Below are 17195 nucleotides of genomic sequence, written 5' to 3' on the forward strand. Positions count from 1 at the left end.
TTGAGGTAGGTCCCACATTCAGTTTTAATATGACCATACCCATCACATTCATAACACTGAACTTCTTTTCCTTCTTTGGGCTTTTCTTCAGACCTTGATCTTCTTCCAAAACTGTTGGATTTACTGATGTCAGATGCGATGTTCTTGACATTGGCCTTAGATCTGACATCTATCTTTTTCATAAGTCTGTTGAACTGTCTTCCCAGCATTGCTACCTCATTTTCCAGATCTTCATCAATATCTTGATCACCTTCCTCATCTTCCCCTTCAGTGTTTGACATGAAAGCTATGCTATTGGCTTTCTTTTCAGATCCATCACATATTCCCATCTCAAATGTTTGGAGGGATCCAATTAGCTCATTAACTCTCATATTTAAGATTTCTTCAGATTCTTCTATGGCTGTCACTTTCATAGAAAATCTCTTAGGGAGTAACCTGAGTATTTTCCTTACTAACTTTTCATCTCACATCTTCTCTCCCAGAGCTCCAGAGGCATTGGAAATTTCAAGGATACTCATGTGAAATTTATGAATATTTTCATCTTCTTTCATCCTTAAGTTTTCAAACTTGGTGGTGAGCAGCTGTAGTCTAGATTTCACTCTAGAGGTGCCTTCATGAGTGGTTTTGAGAATGTCCCAAGCCTCTTTAGCCACTTCACAGTTGTTTACCAATCTGAAGATGTTCTTGTCTACTCCATTGAAGATGGCATTCAATGCTTTATAATTTCCAAGGGCTGGGTCATCCTCCTCCTTGGACCATTGTCCTTCAGGCTTCTTATCAGTAGTGGCTTCTCCTTCCTTAGTAACTACTGGATGTTCCCACCCTGTTAACACAGCCTTCCAAGCTTTATTATCAAGAGATTTTAGGAAAGCTACCATTCGAGGTTTCCAATAGTCATAGTTAGATCCATCCAAAATTGGTGGCCTGTGAATAGATCCTCCATTTCTCTCCATAGTACCAGAAAGTGTTGTCCCTAGATCTCACCCAGAACCAGAGTAGTATGCCTGCTCTGATACCAATTGAAATTATGGTATCAGATATGAGATGTCGAAGGTAATGTCACAACACAAATATCTGAGTGAAACAAACAGGATAAAGATAAAGAATAGTAATGCAAGAGACATAAGCAATTATTAACCCAGTTTGGTCCAACTCACCTATATCTGGGGGCTACCAAGCCAGGAAGGAAATTCACTAAAATAGAATCAGTTCAAAGACTCTCCGTACACTTCAACAAGTTACAGTCTTTCTCACCTAATCTCTACCCGTGCAATTTCTACCTAAGCACTCTTAGATATGAGAACCCACTCACTTCCCTTCAATCACACCTGTGATTTTAAACAACAATTCCTTGTGAAAAGAAAACACTTTTCAATAACACACACTTGATTTTACTTCACAGTTTCAATCAAGTAGACACACGCTTGATCTTGCTTAACAACTTTGATCAAGTAGACACACACTTGATCTTGCTTAATAGCTTTGATCAAGTAGACACATACTCTTGCTTAAAAGGTTTGAGTGACAAATTACAACCCACAAATCAAATCCAATTCAATCATCGATGGATGAATTGAATGGATTACAAGTCTCACGACTAAACAAGCCACAAACCCTTATATTCTCTCAATATTTCGCTCAGTATTGGTTGTGTAACAAATCAGGTTTTCCATGTCCTATTTATAGAAGCATTCAGCTGGGCTTGGACATCTTGAAAACTCTAAAATTATTTTCCAATTAAATCTTCTCATGACAGCTGGTTAGATCTCCTTGGAAAATAAGTAAATCAGGTTGTAATTAATGATTGAATGCGCCTGGAAATCAAATCTTCAATCATACATAGATTGCCATTAAATGTGCAATCACATAACACATAACATTCACCCTGAATGTTCTGTGTACAGGGTGTGATGACATCGGGTCTGACATCCTGGAACAATCCTGCATAATTCCATAATTCCATTTATAATTTCCAACAGGTACAAACATATCAGATGCCATGAAATTGTGTATGACATCCTGAAACAATCCTGTATAATTATGTTTTTAAACTTCAGCAGGTACATAATATCAGATGCCATGACATGGTGTATGACATTCTGAAACAATCCTGCATAATTATGTTTTTAAACTCCAGCAGGTACAAAGATATCTTATGTTAAGACATCATAAACAACATCTTGTGAACACTATTTGTTTTACCAAAATTGCTGCCAACATTCAGAACCAACACAGATAAGGATCTATGTGGAGGATGTAGCGCCACGAGACAAAGGACTGTTGGAGAAACGAGGAGATTGAAATTCCATAGGGGGATAACAAATTCCAAAGGGGAAACCGGTTGGGGACAAACAAAGTTCCACAGGGGAATGACTTGGCTCGGGAATAAATATTGTATTGGAAAGAAACCAATGCATAGTTAGAAAAAAATTAACGAAAGGACCAATGGGGGGAAGACTTATCAAAGCAAGATTCCACCGGGGAAAAGATCAAACAAAAGGGATGCCTAACTCCATTAAGGGAGAAAGTTACCTAACTACTAGCCAAGTGATAGCTTAACAAAGGTAATAACCTCAAAAGGAAAGATTACCAACTACCAGCCAAGTGATAGCTTAACAAAGGTAACCAACAAAAGGTAAGAGAAATATTACCTAACTATTAGCCAAGTGATGGCTTAACAAAAGGTAATAAGCTTAAGAGGAAAGGATACCAACTACCAGCCACATGATATCTTAACAAGGTAACCTACCGAAGGTAAGAGAACTATTACCTAACTATCAGCCAAGTGATAGCTTAACAAAGGTAATAACATTGAAAGGGAGGGTTACCAACTACCAGCCAAGTGATAGTTTAACAAAGGTTACCAACTAAAGGTAAGAGAAATATTACCTAACTATCAGTCAAGTGATTGCTTAACAAAGGTAATAAGCTCGAAAGGACCAAATTTCAACCCAGGAATAAACTGGAGAGAAATGGTCAAAGAAGACTCAATCCAATGAGGAAATAAACTCAATCGGGGATTAATTCCATCCAGATAATGAACTAGAAAGGAAAACTAAAACAAAACCTTTCATGAGGATTAAACTATTTGGGGAATTAGAAAGGATAAGAGCTATATGCTTAAGGTTGACACTCTATTGGAGAGAGGACACACACACACTCTGTGGGGAGAAAGAAAACACCAGAGAGCGGGGAAGCACCAATTAGTGCAAGATGCATAAATAAACATCATGATGTTATGCATATGCATATGAATATGTTGACAAAACTGAAACAAAATAAACGCCATGATGTTATGCATATGCGTATGAATATGTGTATGAATATGTTGACAAAACTGGAACAAAAGGATTAGATTAATAACATAGTACAATCGGATACTCGGCTAATCTCAACAAAATGGAAATGCTACTGGAGATTTTGCTAGGGATTCAGTTGAAGAAAGCCCTACAATGAATGATCATAAGCCATCTAAGGAGCTAAATCATGATACAAGGCTTAAATCCTTCTGGAGAGAGAAAAGAGAGATATTGCTTGGAGACCCAAAGCTAATCTTCGAAAGAAATGAACTCCGCTCCGAGGAAAGGTTCGCTAGGGATAAGAAACATTTAACAAACTCTTCTACAAAGACTTATTGGTAACTTCATTAGGGATTTTACCATTCCCACAAACTCAATACTGGGGAAACTGGTGATCTTGGATACATTCATAAGGAAAATCCTATCTTAAGAGAACATTGAGATCCGCCCTTCAAGATCTTACCATCCTTGAGATCACTGTTGACATTCTTCTTTTATATTCACAAATCGAGGAAAATATTTTGATAAATTTCAAAAACATGATTGTTCATATATCTTTTTGTTTCAAAAATTATTATAAAAAATAAATGAAATTTCGTAAACTGAAACAAGATGAGAACAACAAACAAATGGGCAAAAAGTTCAAATTTTATTGATAGAATGGTAGTCTGCAAATGATGTGACTCCATGGATCACTACAAAGTTGAAAAACGGTAAATACACAGAAAGGGCTATATTGAAATACAATGACCACTATTCTCCCTAACAACTTTGAATTCTGCTATGCTTAAAACTTTGGTCGAGGATGACTGAATGAGAATCTTTGATAAGCATTGTTGCTTCAAATGATCAAGTCTTGCCTTATGCAGTTACTTGCCATAATCCCTAACTTTTACCTAGATTTCCCTCTCGGGTATTCAATCTGCCAGGATGATTATTTTATGTTTTATGTCTCTAATTTTTTCTTCGACCACCCTTTCGGGTTTTCAAACCACTGAGACGCTCATTCTTTCCTAAGTCCCCCTTTCGGGTTTTCAACTTAGTGAGTTGTTCTTTTTTATTTTTCTAGGAGAAGTATTTCTTGACTGCATCGGCATTCATAGGACGAGGGATCTCCTCACCATACATAGTCATAAGAGTCATTGCATTTTTAGAGAAGGGTCTCTTAACAACATATGGGCCTTCACAATTAGGAGTCCACTTGCCCCTAGAATCAGTGTTGAAATATAAGATCTTCTTGAGCACGAGGTCGCCTTCTCTGAATACGCAAGGTCGGACCTTCTTGTTAAATGCTTTCTTCATTCTTTTTGATATAACTGGCCATGTGATACGAGTCGTGATTGTATATAAAATATAGTCTATCGGATACTTGACTGCAAGTGCACAGTCCAGTCATTTAGTTTTAAAAGATATCGAACCCACAGGGACCGATGGTCAAACTAATGTTATCGATGTTGCTATGTTTAGCTAAGGCGGTGATTTTTAGAGGTTCGGTTCAACAAAAATTAAATCTGAAGAAAATTAAGTTTTTAAGAAAATATTAACAAAAGGGATATCAGTATGCAACGCATTAATTGTCAGGGATTCGATAAGTCACCGGTGTATATTTTAATTACCAAATACCTTTCAGTAGAAAGTACTCATTTAAAAGGCTTTATCTCACACGCTCGTGATTGTTGACTCGGACTATAGTTTTAAGTCAGAATGTACGCCCTCGTTGTCCCATTTGAAGTTAAAAATACTTTTGAAAATAAATAAGTTCTAATTGCTTTTAAAGTGCTCTCATTGTTTTTAAAATCAATGCCTAGTTTTTACTATCCAGTTCAACCCTCACGCTGTCGCGATTGTCGGTTCTAACCTTAGTTAATTTCCCACTCTCGTGGCAAAAACGTATTAAATAGCTTCTCACTCTCGTGACAAAGTTAATTAAATTCAAATTAAAAACCACAACCAGAAAGATTATTTGAGAAAAGAAGTTTACACCGATTATTATTAAATCCCGTCTAATTAAATTGTTTACATACCGATACCGGTAGTTTAGCCGGACATGTTAAATAATGCAAACACAGACGAACAGAAACAAAATAACAATAAAGAAAACATGATTATTTAATAATAATTGAATAAAAAACCTGGAACTTTGATTAATTGAATAGGCTGAATCTTGAAGTACTTGAGCAGTCCTCCATAGGTCGGTAGGATTTTGCTTCTTCGAAACAAATGCTTAAACTAAACTAACTAAGTTTCAGTACCCCAATGTAGGAAACTACTACTTTTGGCTAAGTGAAAAACAGAAAGGAAAGGGAAAAATCAAAGCTCTGAACGAAAAAGTAAACAAATTGCAGTCAAAGAAAAATAACGTGAAAACAAAATTGCAGGAGCGAAAAAGGGCAGAGAGATAGGATGAGAGAGAGTCCGGGGAAGTTTCCAACTTCCATTCTTTTATAGTACCCCTTGGTCTTCGTGCTTGAGAAAAATAAGGAGTACTTAGTTGAGGGAAGGATTCATGAGAAGGTGCTTTAAGGAGCGAAAACTAGGGCGACGTGGACCACTTCTATTTGAAACCCATTACGCTGACATTGCATACGTGACGGTCGTGATAGACTTGTGGTGTTCATCACAATCAAGGAGAGCGTGACGATCATGATGGTGTGTGACGGTCGTCACATTCACAAAATTCATATTTTCCGATTTTTCTGTTGTTTCTCTTCTGTTTCTTCTTCTTTTCCTTCCTTTTCTATACTTTTCTCATTTAAGCATGGGAATTGAAATACCTGCAAAAATAACTCGACACTTGCGGAATAATTGGAATATAAATGAAAATGGTATGATTTTTGAATGTAAATCAAGGCAAATATACGATACATTTTCGTGTTATCAAACTCCCCTATACTTGAATCTTTTCTTGTCCTCAAGCAAATAATCAGTATAGAATTAGAAACACTAGTTAAACGCGAATACATGACACAATTCCAATTCGTACGTGGTTGTTAGGTATTTCGTTAGAATGACAGATACTCAAGTAAAACACTAAAGATACAGTAACGACACAAGCAACAAGCATTAACATAAATTTCTCCTCTATACAAACCAGTTCGAATCATGCTATTATAGCTCAACCTAATGCTTCTTGTTTCTATTTCACCCGGTTTCATTCTAGCGCAATCACATTAAGCCCTTTGCCTTTACACGCACATAGTGAAGTAGCCGGTTAGTGGTTTTGATCCTTTTTTAGCACAAGGTCTGGTACACGAGTGTGGTAACCCTTTATATATCCCAATTGAAGGTTGTGGGGGATCGAACCTTAGTTCGCCCTACCGAGTCCAGTACCAGGTACCTCTGAACCAACTGGCAACGGGTTTTTCTTTCCTTTTGTATATCTTGCAACCGTTTGTATGGTGCATTTTCAATTTTGTCAGGATCAAAAGTATGAAGGATTTTTTCAATTCGTAGGTATCAATCACTTATATTCATCGGTTCTTCACATGGTTTGTATTTAGGACAGTGCTGACTGCTAGTATAAACTACTAGGGGTTAATCTAGAACGGAAACTCAAGGTATCGATATAATGGGTATTCAAACTGATCTCGTTGAAGTGAGAGATCTAAGGTGTCTGGACGGTATCAATCTTGTTAGATTTTTCTCAGCTTCCTAACATAACCTATGTAAGACAACCTATATACTCGTAGGGTATGCATTTAACATAAAAACAAATTTTTTTGTTATGGCTAATTAGATAGAAATAAATAAACTAAAGACAAAAATTTTGTTATCGCTAATTAGAAAGAAACAAATAAATGAAACGGCAAGGATTCCCTCCCACACTTAAACAAAACATTATCCTCAATGCGACAAAATAAAGTGAGAAAAAGGGAGAAATAGGAGGATCACTACTCTTCGCCACGACGTTGGGCTCTACGTGATCTAACTCTTGCTCGTGCACATTCAATTCTACCATGCTGGTTAGGATCCAAACCCACATGTTGAGTGTATTCCTGGATGGAATCAACACGATGTGTCAAGGCATGCATTTCTTCGGATAGTTCCTCCATCCCTTGGTCATGCCAGTATGCATAGTCATGTTGGTCTCTTTGTATTTGCTGGATCGCTTGCATCATTTTGGTTTGGCGCTCTTCCATCCTTTGGTTATGTCGCAACATCTTAGCATAGATGTCTTCCATGGTGACGGGTCGGCGCTCATTTCTTCGTTGGTTTCAAGAAGATGTCTCTACAGCATGCTCAGGAGGTGGTTGTGGGATCTCAGCAGGTATAGGTTGGGGCACCTGTTGGTCCAACTCTTCTTCAATTTCATCAGCTCCATTATTATTAGGATCTTCTTCAATGGGCTCAGGAGCATTCAGATCAAAAATCCAATTTGCCATGTTTTGTGGATCTATACGGTTCCTGTTAGGCATAATGACACATCGGACTATCTTGTTCAAAACCACAGGGTGGTATCTCCCATCGTCTCTGATTTTGATAAGGTGCGGGGAGCGGTAATAGTCGATATTAAGGAACTCGGCCGACAAGGAAGGTAAGTTAGCAAGCCTATCTCCCAAATTCAGGCCCAATGCCATGGAAGTGATGATTCCTCCAAAATAGAATGTTGTGTTTCCTCTCATGCAGTTAGCCTGGATGTTGGCCAATAAGAATCGGGTGGCATTGAACGCCACCGGAGTGAACACACATTGAAGGAAGAAAAGATCGTTAGAGTTTACTTTATGGTTGTTGACTCTTCCGAAGACCGTGTGTCCTAAAACTCGATAGAAATATCTGATAGCCGGGTTGTGAATGTATGTTGCGTTGAGTGCATCCCAGCTTGTGACGTTAACATTGGTAAGACTGTTCCATACTCCAAACGCTATTTTAGACCATCCTTCAGGGATACGACAGTGAACTCCATCTCCATGTCGGAAACCAAGTATTTGGGCTATTTGTGTTTGGTTCAAAGAATACTCAGTGCCGAACATTCTGAATGTGGCGAGTCCGGTGAGAAACAGAGTTGCACCGGGAGGTGTTATGTAGGAGAATGAACTCAAGAATTCTCGGGTCAAAGGTTCATATGTTGGTTGTGGGTTGGTGCAGAGTTGTGTTAAACCAGAGATGTTCAACATCCATCCCATGCCATCTAAAAGCCCTAACTCCTTTAGACAATCATTATCAATGAACCTCGTGGGTTGAACTGAGCGTTGATAGAACTCGAGGTAGTTGTCTCTTTGCCATTTACCGGCCTCTCCCTCTTTGAATATGATTGTTGAAAGGTCGGGAGCAGGTCTCTCTTAACGGGTCGTGGTGTATGCAATGGTCGTGACGTTCATGTGACGAGCGTCACATGCAACGGTCATATTTTTGCCTATGTAAAACGGAAAAATTGAATGCATGCTTTATGATTAATTTCTAACTGTTTACATGTTATGAGTAAATCATACTGTTAGTACCATAGCAAAAATAGACATTATAATAACTAGAAGAAAGTAAAGACAGTAACAGTATAGAAACAGAGTAATAAAACAATAGCAGCAATATGGAAACAAAATAACAAGACAGTAACAGTAGTAAAAGTAACAAAATTGAACTGACAGAGGTAAATTATATTGATCATAGAAGCAAGAAATAATAATTGTCATTTAAATTAAACGTAAAGACTAAAGTTAAAAGTAACAGTAAGCATTAAAGGAATAATAGCAGTAAAGTGTTCCCTCCCCACAATAAAACAAAGTAGTGACCTCATTGCTTTAATGTGAGTAGGAAAATTCAGCGACCGATGTAATTAGCCATGGTGCTGTCCCAGAGAAGCTACAGCCTGGTTCAGGTGATCAAACTGTTCGACGGTGACATCCATTAAGCCTAAGACATCAAGGCGTATGCTTTTAGTTCATCTTCCACATTAGTAATTTCAGTACGGAAACCATCCAAACGGGTAAAATTATGGTCAGATTTTCTGCATAAGACAAAATTGCTGGTTCATTCAGATTATAGTAGTTTGGAGAGGTTTCAGGGTCAGATTCATCAATAGAGATAGGGTCAGACAAAATACTCATAAATAGGTGGTGTCATAGGAGGTGATGGTGGAGCCATGTGATGTTCATCTAAATCATATAGCCAATTATTATGGTTATGAACACTTGTTCTCTCATGGTTTGGTAAGGTAAATAGCTGGACAACTTCATTACTAATTAGGTAGTCAAAAGTGTCCGGTCCAAGGTTTCCTAAAATTCTTCAGTCGAAACAAAAGTCAATATCCATAGGTCGGATGGGTCCAAAAGGTGTACGCTTGTTAAGTGGGTGTCTAAGTCCAATAGCATTACCTATCATGGTCACTAGGCCACCTATTAGGATTGGGGCACGATTGTTCTGTGCAAGGTTACAAATTTTTCCATCATGAATGTTACAGCATTGACATGTCGACCTTGGTCGACACAGAGTAAGATGAAAAGTTTATCCCTTGACACTAAGGTGTTGTTCTCTTCTTTTTCAAATAGGGTGTGGGCTAGTATTTTGTGGAAGTAACAGATAGCATGGTTGTGTATCGCTTAAGAGTGCATCTGGTGTGGGTCAGGGTGGTGATCTCCAGTTAAACTACCCCAAAAGTAATCCAAGTCAATGTCATTGATTAATTCCTCCTGGCGGGTAGTGAATTCAAATGGGCCATAGGAAATCCTAGAAGGTCAGCAAGGTCTCTATGGTTATAAGTGAAATCAATACCAAACAGCCTAAAGGAAATCAACCCTTTGTTGAGCCTGTAACCATGCTCGGGTATGTAAACTATGGAGCTAAGGAATTCTAGGGTAAGCTCACGGTATGTGATATATCAGTTCGACAGTAACGTCGTGATATATCAGTTTTGGGGTTTAACGGGCAGCTCTATAAGTCTTAGACTATTTGAATAGTTTCTATTATCAATATTATGATAATGCTTTAATCGCTGCCCGTTTACAATGAACGGTTCACTATTTCTACCCTTGATTTCTATTGCACCGCTTTTAAAAACTTTAGTAATTTCGAAAGGACCTGACCACCTAGATTTAAGTTTTCCCGGAAAAAGCTTAAGTCTTGAATTAAATAGTAACACTACGTCGCCGACATTAAACTCTTTCCTAGATATACGTTTATCGTGCCATTTTTTAGTTCGTTCTTTGCATATCTTGGCATTCTCATAGGCGTCTAGTCTAAGTTCTTCCAATTCGTGATTGTCTAAAATTCGCTTCTCGCCTGCGGAAGTATAATTTAGATTTAGGGTCTTAATTGCCCAATAAGCTTTGTGTTCTAACTCTACAGGGAGATGACATGATTTACCATAGACTAATTTAAAGGGTGTGGTCCCTATTGGGGTCTTCTAGGCTGTCCTATATGCCCATAAAGCTTCATTTAGTTTAGATGACCAGTCTTTTCTGGATATTCCGACAGTCTTTTCTAGAATTTATTTGATCTGTCTATTCGAAACTTCGACTTGCCCACTAGTTTGTGGGTGATAAGGTGTTGCTACACGGTGTTGGACTTCATGCTTCAGAAGAAGTTTTCCAAAGATATTTGATATGAAATGGGAGCCACCGTCACTAACTACTAGTTTTGGCACATCGAATCTAGGAAAGATTACGTTCTTGAACAGCTTAATCACTACTCGTGTGTCATTTGTCGGAGAAGCTACAACGTCGATCCATTTTGAAACGTAATCGATAACTACGAGTATGTACTTATTACCAAAAGAATACGGGAGTGGTCCCATGAAGTCAATCCCCCACACATCAAAGACTTCCACTTCTAAGATGCCTATCTGTGGCATTTCGTCGCGTCTTGAAACGTTACCAGTGTGTTGGCACCGGTCGTAATTTATAACCGCATTATGGACATCTTTCCATAGAGTAGACCAAAAGAGGCCAGATTGTAAGATCTTAGCATAAGTTTTTGAAGTGCTTGCGTGCCCACCATAGGGAGCGGAATGGCAATGAGAGATTATATCGTCTATTTCATCCTCAGGAACACATCGACGGAAAATACCGTGGGCACCTCTCTTAAAAAGCAGAGGCTCATCCCAGTAGTATTGTTTTAGATCATGAAAGAATTTCTTCTTTTGTTGGTATGAGAGGTCCGATGGAAGTGCTCCAGCAGCTAGGTAGTTTACAAAGTCAGCATACCATGGCAGAGTTATATTCGTATGAATTTCTTCCACGAAGTCTTCTATTTCGGTATCATTTAAGGTTAGCTCAGACATGTCGCTTTCCATTTGCGCTATAAGTCATTCGTAAGGGAAATCATCATTGATTGGAACTTGTTCAGGCTTACTCCCTTCGTTTCGTGATAAGTGGTCTACTACTACGTTCTCAGTACCTTTCTTATCTTTTATTTCTAAGTCAAATTCTTGTAAGGGTAGAATCCATATTAAGAGTCTTGGTTTGGCATCCTTCTTACTTAGTAAGTATCTAATAGCAACGTGATCAGTATAGATGATGATTTTCGCCCCAACTAAGTAAGAACATAATTTGTCTAAAGCGAACACAACAGCTAGAAGTTCTTTTTCAGTGGTGGCGTAGTTCATTTGGCCAGGATCTAAGGTTCTACTTGCATAGTAGATCGCATGAAGTTGTTTATCCTTCCTTTGTCCTAGCATTGCGCCTACGGCATAGTCACTCGCATCACACATGATTTCAAATGGTAATCTCCAGTCAGGTGCTTGAATGATAAGTGCGGTGATTAAAGATCTTTTTAATTGTTCAAATGTTGTTAAACATTTCTCATCAAAGATAAAGTCAGCGTCTTTAATTAATAAACCAGTCAGTGGTTTGGTAATTTTTGAGAAATCTTTGATAAAGCGTCGATAGAAACTGGCGTGTCCTAAGAAGCATCGTATTTCTCGTACGGTTTTCGGAGGTTGAAGATTTTCTATAATTTCGACCTTAGCTTTGTCTGCTTCAATTCCTTTATCAGATACTACGTGTCCTAGCACGATTCCTTGTTGGACCATGAAATGGCATTTCTCCCAATTCAATACGAGATTCACCTTTACGCATCTTTCAAGTACCATTTCAAGGTTTGATAGACATCCTTCAAAGATCTGACCACAAACAGAAAAATCATCCATAAAGACTTCCATAATGTCGTCTATAAAGTCATCGAAGATCGACATCATGCATCTTTGGAATGTTGCAGGAGCATTGCGTAGTCCAAATGGCATTCATCGATAAGCAAATGTACCATAAGGGCATGTGAAGGTTGTTTTCTCTTGGTCGTTAGGATGGATAGGAATTTGAAAGAATCCTGAATAACCGTCTAGATAGCAGAAGTGGGAATGCTTAGCCAATCGTTCAAGCATTTGATCAATGAAAGGCAGAGGAAAATGATCCTTTCGAGTGGCTTTGTTAAGTTTCCTATAGTCGATGCACATTCTAATTCTGGTCACAACTCTTTGTGCTATAGATTCAACCTTCTCGTTCTTAACAACTATAACACCCTCTTTCTTGGGTACTACATGAACGGGGCTAACCCATTGACTATCGGAGATCAGGTATATGACTTTTGCATCTAATAACTTCTTTACTTCATCATTGACTACAGTACTTAATATTGGGTTGATCCTTCTCTGGTGTTCTCTAGAGGTTTTACAATATTCCTCTAGCATAATGTGATGCATACAGATAGAAGGACTTATTTCTTTTAGATCAGCGATGTTGAAGCCTAACGCAATTGGATATTTTCTTAAGACATCTAGTAACTTTTTTAGTTTCAGTTTGTCCTAAGTCTACCTTGACTATTACTGGTCTTTTGAGTTCAGTGTCTAGGAATTCGTATCTTAGGTTCTTGGGTAGTGTTTTTAATTCTAAGTTTGGTTTCTTCGGGCATGGCATGTGATTGGGTGTAAGTGTTAAGCATTCGCTTAGACTGTCATTTTGGTATGGTTCACGCCAATTATCATCTTCAAAGATTTGAGGGATTTGGATTTTCATTATATCAGAATATGTGGTTTCTTGCATCTCCATCTCTCTTACGCACTCGTCTATGACATCAAGTAGATAACAAGTATCGTCTATAGCTGGCGCTTGTAAGAATTATGTCAAGATGAATTCAACTTTTTCTTCTCCAACTTCGAATGTTAGCTTACCTCTTTTCACGTCTATTATGGCTCCGGTGGTAGCTAAGAATGGACTTCCTAATATAATAGGTGTAGTGGCATCTTATTTGATGTCCATGATTATGAAGTCGGTAGGAATGTAGAATTGTCCTACACGTACTAGAACATTCTCTAGTATACCAATAGGATATTTGATTGAGCGGTCAGCTAGTTGAACAGACATCTTAGTTGGTCTTAGTTCTCCCATGTTGAGCCTTTTACAAATGGATAAGGGCATTACAATAATGTTGGCTCCTAAGTTGTATAGAGCTTTGTCTATGAAGAACTTTCCAATGACACAGGGTATGGAGAAACTACTTGGGTCTTTCAGTTTGGGAGGCATGTTGTTTTGGATTATTGTGCTACACTCAGTAGTAAGTGTAACTGTTTCGTTATCCTCGATCTTTTTCTTATTGGATAGGATCTCTTTAAGAAACTTGGCATATGAGAGAATTTGTGCGATAGCTTCTGTAAAGGGTATTATGATGTTCTGTTGCTTCAGAAGTTCAACAAATTTCTTAAATTTCCATGCAGTTCTAGAAGTTGTGAATCTTTGAGGATACAAAATGGGTGGTTTATAAGGTGGTGGAGGCACATAAGGTTTTTCTTTCTCTTCGGCCTCTTGGGTATCATCTTCCTTCTCCTTCGGTTCACTTACCTTCTCAGTTGTTGTTTTGTTAGGTTTTTGGCACATGGCAGGATTTTGAAGTCTTTGATCTACGGATCTGTCTAGTTCTTTTCCACTTCTCAATATAACGACATTTGAATGTCCTTTTGGATTAGGTTGTGGTTGTCCAGGAAATATGCCAGCAGGAGCATCAGTAAATGCTTGTTGTTGAGCCACTTGTGAAATCTGTGTTTCAAGCATTTTGTTGTGGGTGGCTAAAGCGTCTACTTTGCTTGCTAACTGTTTAAGTTGCTCAATAGTGTGTATGTTTTGGTTCAAGAAGTCTTTGTTTGTTTGAGCTTGGGTAGCTATGAAACTTTCCATCATTAATTCAAGGTTGGACTTCCTAGGAATGTTAGTAGAATTAGTAGCTGACTTTTGATATCCAGGTGGAACAGTAGGTGCTTGGCCAGGTGCATACAAGGCATTGTTGTTATTGTACGAAAAGTTAGGATGGTTTTTCCAACCTAGGTTGTAGGTATTCATAAGGGTTTCCTCGTGCATAATTTACTTGATTAGTAGCAACTCCTGCTAATATTTGACATTCTAGTGCAGTGTGTCCAGGAATTCCACATAACTCGCAATTTGGAGTTATGGCAGCCACGGTGGCTGCGGGTGGTATGGTCAAGTTATCTAACTTTTGAACAAGGGCATCTACCTTTGCATGGACATGGTCAAGGCTACTGATTTCGTACATTCCACCTTTTGTTTGGAAATTTACTACTCGAGTTCTTTCACCTCCCCATTGGTAATGGTTTTGGGCCATGTTTTCAATGAGTTGATAGGCTTAGTTTTGTCCATAAGTGCACCGCCCGCGGAAGTGTCTACTGTCAGTCTTGTGTTATACATAAGCCTGTTGTAAAATGTGTGAATGATCACCTAGTCTTCGAGACCATGATGTGGACACATCCTCATCATGTCCTTGTATCTCTCCCACGCATCGTAGAGAGATTCTGCATCTTTTTATCGAAATCTGTTGATTTAAGCTCTCAGCATAGCAATTTTGCTCAGCGGAAAATATTGGGCTAAGAAAACATTCTTCAGTTCTTCCCATGTAGTGACTGAGTTGGATGGCAAGGATTGCAACAAAGCCCAAACTCTGTCTCTTAGAGAGAAAGGAAAAAGGCGTAGTCTTATCGCATCTTGAGATACACCATTCGCCTTCACAGTGTCTACATACTGCACAAACTTGGTCAAATGTTCATTAGGGTCGTCCTTAGGATTTCCAGCAAATTGATGTTGTTAGACAGCTGATAACAATGAGGGTTTCAACTCGAAATCGTTTCGATCGATAGCAGGGGCAGCAATGTTGTTATGAGGTTCTTGTTGGGACGGGGTAGCGTAGAACTTAAGAGGACGATTCTATTGTCCTACTACAGCCATGGTTGGTTTTTCAACTAGTTCAGTAGTAGGAAAGAAGATATCGGGAATATTGTACCTTCGTTGGTACTCTAGTTGTTGGTTCTTGTGTTTGTAGCAATTTCGGTAAAACCTAGAGTGTTCACAAGTTGTCACATGTGTTGTCTTGACATAAGATAACTTATACCTGCAGGATGTTTAAAATGTGATTATGCAGGATTTTACTGTGATGTCAGACCCGATGTCATGACATCTGTATACAAAACATTTAGTCTGAATGTTATGTATTATGTGATTGTGTTTTTAATGCAAATCTATGTATGATTGATGAGATGATTTAAACGCGCATTCAATTATTAATTACAACCAGATTTACTTATTTTCCAATGAGATCTAATCAGCTATCATGAGAAGATTTGAATGGAAAATAGTTTTAGGGTTTAATGATGTCCAAGCCCATCCAAATGCTTCTATAAAAAGGACATGGAAAACCTGATTTTATACATAAGAAATAACGAACAAAATATTGAGAGAGAATAAGGGTTTTAGTCTTGTGTGGTCGTGTGAATTGTAAGCCATTCAATTCATCCATAGATGATTGAATTGGTCTCATTTTTGAGTTGTAATTTGTCACTCTAAGCTTTTAAGCATGAGTGTGTGTTTACTTGATTGAAGCTTTTAAGCAAGATCAAGTGTGTGTCTTTGAAGAGTGTCTTCTTTTCATTGTAATTCTTGGTTTATATGACTGCTGTAATTGAGGGGGAGTGAGTCGGATCTCATATCTAAGAGTTCTTAAGTAGAAGTCACATGGGTAGAGATTAGGTGAAAAGATTGTAACTTGAAGTTGTTTATTGAGAGTCTTTGAACTGATTCTATTTAGTGGATTTCCTTCCTGGCTTGGTAGCCCCCAGACGTAGGTGAGTTTGCACCGAACTGGGTTAACAATTGCTTGTGTCTCTTGCATTACTATTCTTTATCTTTTATCCTGTTTGTATTGTTCGGATATTAATGTCGTGACATTACCTTAGACATCTCATATATGATACCATAATTTCAATTGGTATCAGAGCAGGCATCCTGCTCTGGTTCTGGGTGAGATCTAAGGACGTTACTTTCTGGTACTATGGATAGAGACGGAGGATCTTTCCACAGACCACCTATTCTGGATGGATCCAACTATGACTAATGGAAACCTCGAATGGTATCCTTCCTAAAACTCTGGATAATAAGGCTTAGAAGGCTGTTTTAACAGGCTGGGAACATCCAGTTATTACTAAGGATGGAGAAGCTACAACTGATAAGAAGGCTGAAGAACAATGGACCAAGGAGGAGGATGATCTAGCCCTTGGGAACTCTAAAGCATTGAATCCTATATTCAATGGAGTAGATAAGAATGTCTTCAGATTGGTAAACAATTGTGAGGTGGCTAAAGATGCTTGGGACATTCTCAAAACCACTCATGAAGGCACCTCTAGAGTGAAGATGTCTAGACTGTAGCTGCTCACTACCAAGTTTGAAAACTTAAGGCTGAAAGAAGATGAAAATATTCATGAATTTCATATGAATATCCTTGAAAGTAACAAGGGAACCAACATCAATCTGCTTCTAAACCTCCTCTTTGATCTTAACAGTCATATCATGATAAGTTCTTCTTAACTTCTGTTTAACTCGCGGACACTCTGGCTTTAATGGTAATCTATGCTTCACAATATCAGTATCAAGACCTGGCATATCTTGATAAGACCAAGCAAACACATCCATGTAT

The 17195-nt window shown here is 38.3% G+C and overlaps 1 non-coding gene across 1 annotated transcript; it reads left to right on the forward strand.

Moving 5' to 3' along the window:
• The first annotated feature begins 14960 nt into the window (after positions 1–14960).
• LOC127078007 (small nucleolar RNA R71) lies at positions 14961–15067 on the forward strand. The gene has a single exon (XR_007787760.1). It is a non-coding gene; the product is annotated as a small nucleolar RNA R71 (small nucleolar RNA).
• The last annotated feature ends 2128 nt before the right edge of the window (positions 15068–17195 follow it).

The sequence above is a fragment of the Lathyrus oleraceus genome, chromosome 4 (assembly GCF_024323335.1).
Source record: "Lathyrus oleraceus cultivar Zhongwan6 chromosome 4, CAAS_Psat_ZW6_1.0, whole genome shotgun sequence".
NCBI classification, from domain to species: Eukaryota; Viridiplantae; Streptophyta; class Magnoliopsida; order Fabales; family Fabaceae; genus Lathyrus; species Lathyrus oleraceus.